This window comes from Pongo pygmaeus, chromosome 22 (genome assembly GCF_028885625.2).
Source record: "Pongo pygmaeus isolate AG05252 chromosome 22, NHGRI_mPonPyg2-v2.0_pri, whole genome shotgun sequence".
Taxonomy (NCBI): Eukaryota; Metazoa; Chordata; class Mammalia; order Primates; family Hominidae; genus Pongo; species Pongo pygmaeus.
Genome location: NC_072395.2, coordinates 46,222,264 through 46,228,263, shown reverse-complemented (window position 1 = coordinate 46,228,263; position 6,000 = coordinate 46,222,264).

Sequence of the window (6,000 nt, the reverse complement as noted above, 5' to 3'; positions counted from 1 at the left end):
CTGGTCCAACCAATCCTCTGTGCCCTACGTAAATAAGACACCGCTTCCTCAAGCTCATCTATAAAAGCAACCGCATCTCACTGTAAACCCGGAAACCTGTTTGGGACCCCTTCCTCTGCACAGGGAAGGTCTCTTCTTTCTTTTGCCTGCTAAACTTCCGCTCTTAAACCCACTCCTTATGTGTCCCCATCCTCGATTTCCTTGGCATGGGGCAACAAACCTCACGTATTACCCCAGACAAACCATGCTGCTTCAATCCCACAGGTTGAGAGCTCATTCCCACAAGACTGCCCCCTTATTTCCGATGCCCATTGCAAGCCCCAGGTTTTACCTGTGCTGACTGAACGACTATAAATTGAGGGCCCCATGGCCCCCTCGTGTTCAACTGATTTGCTAGATTGCCTAACAGAACTAGAGGAAACACTAACTTATGTTTACCGGTTTATTATGAAGGCTATTACAAAGGATACAGATGAAGAGATGCATAGGATAAGGTATGTGAGAAGGACTGCAGAGATTCTATACCCTTCCCAGCAGCCTCTGCATGTTTAGCTATCAGGAAGCTCTCTACTAAAAATAGAAAAATTAGTTGGACGTGGTGGCAGGCGCCTGTAATCCCAGCTATTCAGCAGGCTGAGGCAGGAGAATTGCTTGAACCTGGGAGGTAAAAGTTGGGGTGAGCCAAGATCGCCCCACCGCACTCCAGCCTGGGTGACAAGAGCAAAACTCTGTCTCAAAAAAAAAAAAAAAAAAAAAAATTGTAGTGACACAAAACACCGTCTCCACACTCCACCCTAGTTATAACCTCCAGCTGGTACCCTGAATGGTCTGGCCTCTCCCTGGGGGCGGATATGGCAGGAGACACTAAAGTATTAATTATTTTTTTTGATCATGGCTCTGTTCTGCGCCATCTTCAACAGGTGAGACTAAGGAGGGAATCACAGCTAGAGTCATCTCAGACAGGTCAGTAGGGGGCGCAGTGCAGTGATCATTCCCAGGGGCCAAGGCTGTCTCCTTGCAGGTTCATCTCAGCTCTGCAGCAATGCCTACTTCTTCCCATCCGCTCCAAGGCTGGTACTAGGGATGTGGAGCTCCTTTTCAACAACTCGCTTATTACAAAGTCCTGCTCATTAAAAGGCGAAGGTGGTAGTGGTAGAGGACGCGGTGGGCTAAGTATTTGCTCAACTGCTCTATCTTGCTTTGTAACTACCAAACCATTTCTGGGTGAGATCATGGGGACACCAGATCCTTCACATCCTTTCCTCATTTGCTCAAGACGAGATAATCACAAACAGAACTTTAAGAAACCACCTGTATAAACATACTTGGAGTATCTTCTGGGAATCGAATTATTGAATAGTAACCGATTGTCAGCCTGAACAGGGTGACTTGTTGCTCCCTAGTGGTAAATCCAATCAGTGTCTGCACCGTCAACGTCCCCGCTCAATCACTGTTAAACACTTAGGTAACCAAGTGTCAGCCACAAAGTTAAAAAACAGTCCTTGTTTTCATGGAGCTTGCCAAATAAATATAAGCAAATGGTATAAAATCCCTTCCCTAGGGAGCACGCTAGACACACCCGCAGGTACAGACACAGATGGGGCATGATGACTTCTACACATGTATGCAGTGAAGGTCTTTCAGGGAGATTTCAGAGTGGATGATGTACTTTTATACTACAACATTTAGAATCATCTCTTTCTCTAAGTACAATTCCATAATATTAAAAGTATTATAAAATTTGGGAATAGACAACAGAGTCAAGTACACAAAAAGCCTATTACATATTTAAGGACTATGTTTAGAAAAAAGGGTCCTTTTACTGGAAAGATAGGAAAATAGGTTTTTCTTCTTAACTTTGATGTATCCAGAAAATCTGGGAGGGAGGCTCAAGGGTGGTGGGTCACTGTGAGAAGTAATGTTTAATTTAATCCAGCTATTGAGTGGTAAAATTTTCCAACTTCCTCCCTTTTCCCAAGACCTTAAAAAAAAAAAAAAAAAAAAACAACAGAATATCTTCTCTGCCAACATTTTTTTTTTTTCTTTTGAGATGGAGTCTCGCTCTGTCGCCCAGCCTGGAGTGCAGTGGTGCGATCTTAGCTCACTGTAACCTCCACCTCCCGGGTTCAAGCGATTCTCCTGCCTCAGCCTCCCCAGTAGCTGGGATTACAGGCACATGCCACCATGCCCGGCTAATTTTTGTATTTTTAGTAGAGACGGGGTTTCATCATGTTGGCCAGGTTGGAACTGCCAACATTTTCTTCATCCTCATCATTAATCACTTCTTCACCCACAAAATGTCCTTTGCTAGAACATGAGTTCCAAGTGGAGACAGATCACAGAAACGGGAGGAAAACTCAGAAATCCTCTGTTATGAGACGCTATCGAATTCCCCTCTTGCCTTTGTTCCCCTCAGCTAAAGAAAAAGAATGCTATTTTTCCATCAGTATCACACCACAAATATCCACCTATATTTATGTTGCCCTCAAGAGTTGTAATTCTATTATCATCCTACTCAAGAAAAAAGATAGTGAGAAACAACTGGAAGTTACTGGTATTTTGTCATTACTAAGTAATAGGGCATTTCTTGGGCATTAGGGATGATTTACTTATTATTTGTGTCCTTGTCCACTGTAAAAAAGGGAAGCTTAAAAACACAAGTGTGTGTTCAGGTTCCCAGCCTGAATACAAATTGTATTCAATTTCCGAGTGAAATGTGTCCAGACAGCTGGAGACATCTACTTATCTGTGAGACTGAAGAGCCTCCTTGGAACGAACTAATCCTGAAAGAAGAAATACTTGTGAAGGGCAAACAGTTTAGTTCAAGAAAGCAAGGCTATGCAATACCACAGCAAACTTTCATTCAATGAAGACTGTGCTCCAGCCACGTCTTAAGAGCGGGAAGGGCCAGGCGTGGTGGCTCACGCCTGTAATCCCAGCACTTTGGGAGGCCGAGGCGGGCGGATCACGAGGTCAGGAGATCGAGACCATCCCGGCTAACACGGTGAAACCCCGTCTCTACTAAAAATGCAAAAAATTAGCCGGGCGCAGTGGCGGGCACCTGTAGTCCCAGCTACTCGGGAGGCTGAGGCAGGAGAATGGCGTGAACCCGGGAGATGGAGCTTGCAGTGAGCCGAGATGGCACCACTGCACTTCAGCCTAGGCAACAGAGCGAGACTCCATCTCAAAAAAAAAAAAAAAAAAAAGCGGGAAGAAAAAGCAGCAAACGGGCTCTATCTCCACAGGCTCTGGGGACAGTGACGGCTGCAGTGGCTCCTTCAGGATGCTCAACCCTGGGCTCTGCAACACCAAGCAGAGGCCTCAGACCTTCCATGATCAATACCTTTTAAAGGCATCAGCTGCAGCATCTCTGTTGCATACAAATTCACTAAGTACAAAAGAACCCCTAGACATTTGGGCCCATTGCTTATTATATAAAATTGTTTCCAGCAGTTGGGTTTAAGACAAAACACAAGTTAAATAAAATGTACAAGTTTGTTCCATAGGAACACTGAAAAAAAGGTTATGTCCTTCTACAATTCAGTAAAACAAACACTGCCACAAACACCCTCAGGTTCACAGTTTAGATTTCATTCATTCAATAATGATTTTCTAAGTACCTTCATTACTGGGGATGCAGTAATGAATAATAAAGTCCCTGTTCTCTTGGAGCCTCTGTTCTAGCAGTGGGGCAGGGGAGACAGACAGTAAACAAAATAAATCAATAAACGTTAGGTAGTCACATGGTTACTGGGTAGGGAAAGGAAAGCTTCTGCACACCCAAACCCCTTAAGAGCAATTTGAGGCTGCTGCAAGTATCACAGCCTCTTTTAGGGGAAGATACAAACTCTATAAGTTTTTTATATATATATATATGGGGTCTGGCCATGTTACCCAGGTTGGTTGGTCTTGAACTCCTGGCCTGAAGTGATCCTCCTGTCTTGGCCTCCCAAAAGTGCTGAGATTATAGGCATGAGCCACTGTGCCTAGCCCTAATTTATATTTTTAAAAGTAACTTTTTTATAAGTTGCAAATTTCTGGTCAGACTCTTAAAAGTTCATAATTCTAGGGAGCTGTTCTAATTTTTAGTTACAAGCTATATGAATACGTACTTTTAAGTCCACACTAAAGGAATAAGACCCACATCACGTGGTACATGTGCAGGTATGTATATGAATATATGTTTACAGGCTCATGTCAGAAGTTACACAGGTACATATTATATATAATGTTAATCTCTATTATATATTAATATAAAATTATTTCTGGCTCTAATGATACAAATCTTTCATATAAATTCTTAGATTATATCTGGTCTCTCCAAGAACTATCAATATGCTAATTTTGAGGCAGTTAATTGGTACCCCCACGTGCATGGTATTTCTAAGTAAACTTCTGTTCAGAAAAAAACACTTGTCACTTACAGCTAAGCATATGCTGATAAAGCAACATGTAGGACATAATGCAGAGTGGAATGCAACTGCCTTTTCATGTCTAGAAGACAAGGTAAAAACGAGGTTTTTTGTTGTTGTTTTTTGCTGCTGGTGCTGTGCTTGTTCACTGAAAACCACCGATGGTCTCAAAACGTGAAGCCTTGTGCTCCAACTTCCTAGAGACCTAACAATTTCACTGGTGTCTTTTAATGTTAATGTCTGTATTTTCCCTTCTCCACATCCTACAAGGGCATTGCTCCTTTTTAGGCTATCCAGTCTGAAGCACGTTTTCCCAGTGGTGAACACAGGGCTAGAGGTCCTGGACAGCATGACTGAGTTGCAGTAGTCTGAAAAGCATTGGTGGCAGGCAGTCACGATATGCTCCCATCGCCTCTTCAAAGATGCAGACGTCCAAAGTGACAAGGCTTTTCCAAAGGCCAGGCCAGCCGTGCATGGTGGCTCACACCTGTAATCCCAGCACTTTGGGAGGCCGAGGCGGGTGGAGCATGAGGTCAGGAGTCCAAGACCAGCCTGACCAACATGGTGAAACCCCATCGCTACTAAAAATACAAATACAAAAATTAGTGGGGTGTGGTGGCAGGCACCTGTAATCCCAGCTACTCTGAAGGCTGAGGCAGAGAACTGCTTGAACCCGGGAGGCGGAGGTTGCAGTGAGCCGAGATCAAGCCACTACACTCCACCCTGGGCAACAGAATGAGACTGTCTCAAAAAAAAAAAAAACAGCCTCTGGTCAGAAAGATGAAAATGTGTCACTGTGGGGTTCTCTGGCAGAGAGTGGGTCTCAGAGGAGATTCCTGGGTCTCCTCAATGGCCCACCACGCTCTGCTTGAAGCACTCCAGAAGCCAGGCGGCAGGTCCGGGAACATGCACGGTGTGGCCTGCAGACACGTGTGCCAGGATGTGCTGAGCATCACAGCCCTCCCAAGGGCAGCTGCCTTCAACCTTTTCTTCCACCAGATCATGTTTTTTCAGCAGAAATGACTACTTAAATCAGACTGGCCTTAGCAATGGCCGCTCCCCAGCACATTCTAACTTTGTCTCTTTTCTTTCACTGGTCCCTGCTGGAACGGTGCTGTGAGAACACTGCCCTAGAGGCCACCAGAATTCCCAGACTTCCTGCCTATTAAGGATATCCATGGGTAATCCCCAGTAGCAAGTAATTTAAAAATAAGTTGTAGGTGCCTTTGGAAAGCATTATGTAATTTCTTAAATTAGGTTTTTCTTCCTAGTTACATTTTTTCCCTCAGTTCAATGATTTGTATTTTAACGCCAAGCAGGCTGAGCAGAAGGGGTATCTGAATACTGCTAGACAGTGCAGAGAAGCCAGCCTGGCATTCAAAGTGACAGAGACCACCCATAACAACAGAATGGGTTAATCATTGAGAGCTGATTACGTGCTCAGGCTCTCAGTGGAACATTATTCTTCCTCTTGCACCAAAGCCAGCGACTTCTTTCCTATGGAAGCATTCTTCTTCTGTGCCCGTCTCCTATCATTGCCATTTTCTGGTCCCAAGACTTCTTGCATACACTATCTTCTGGCATGGCA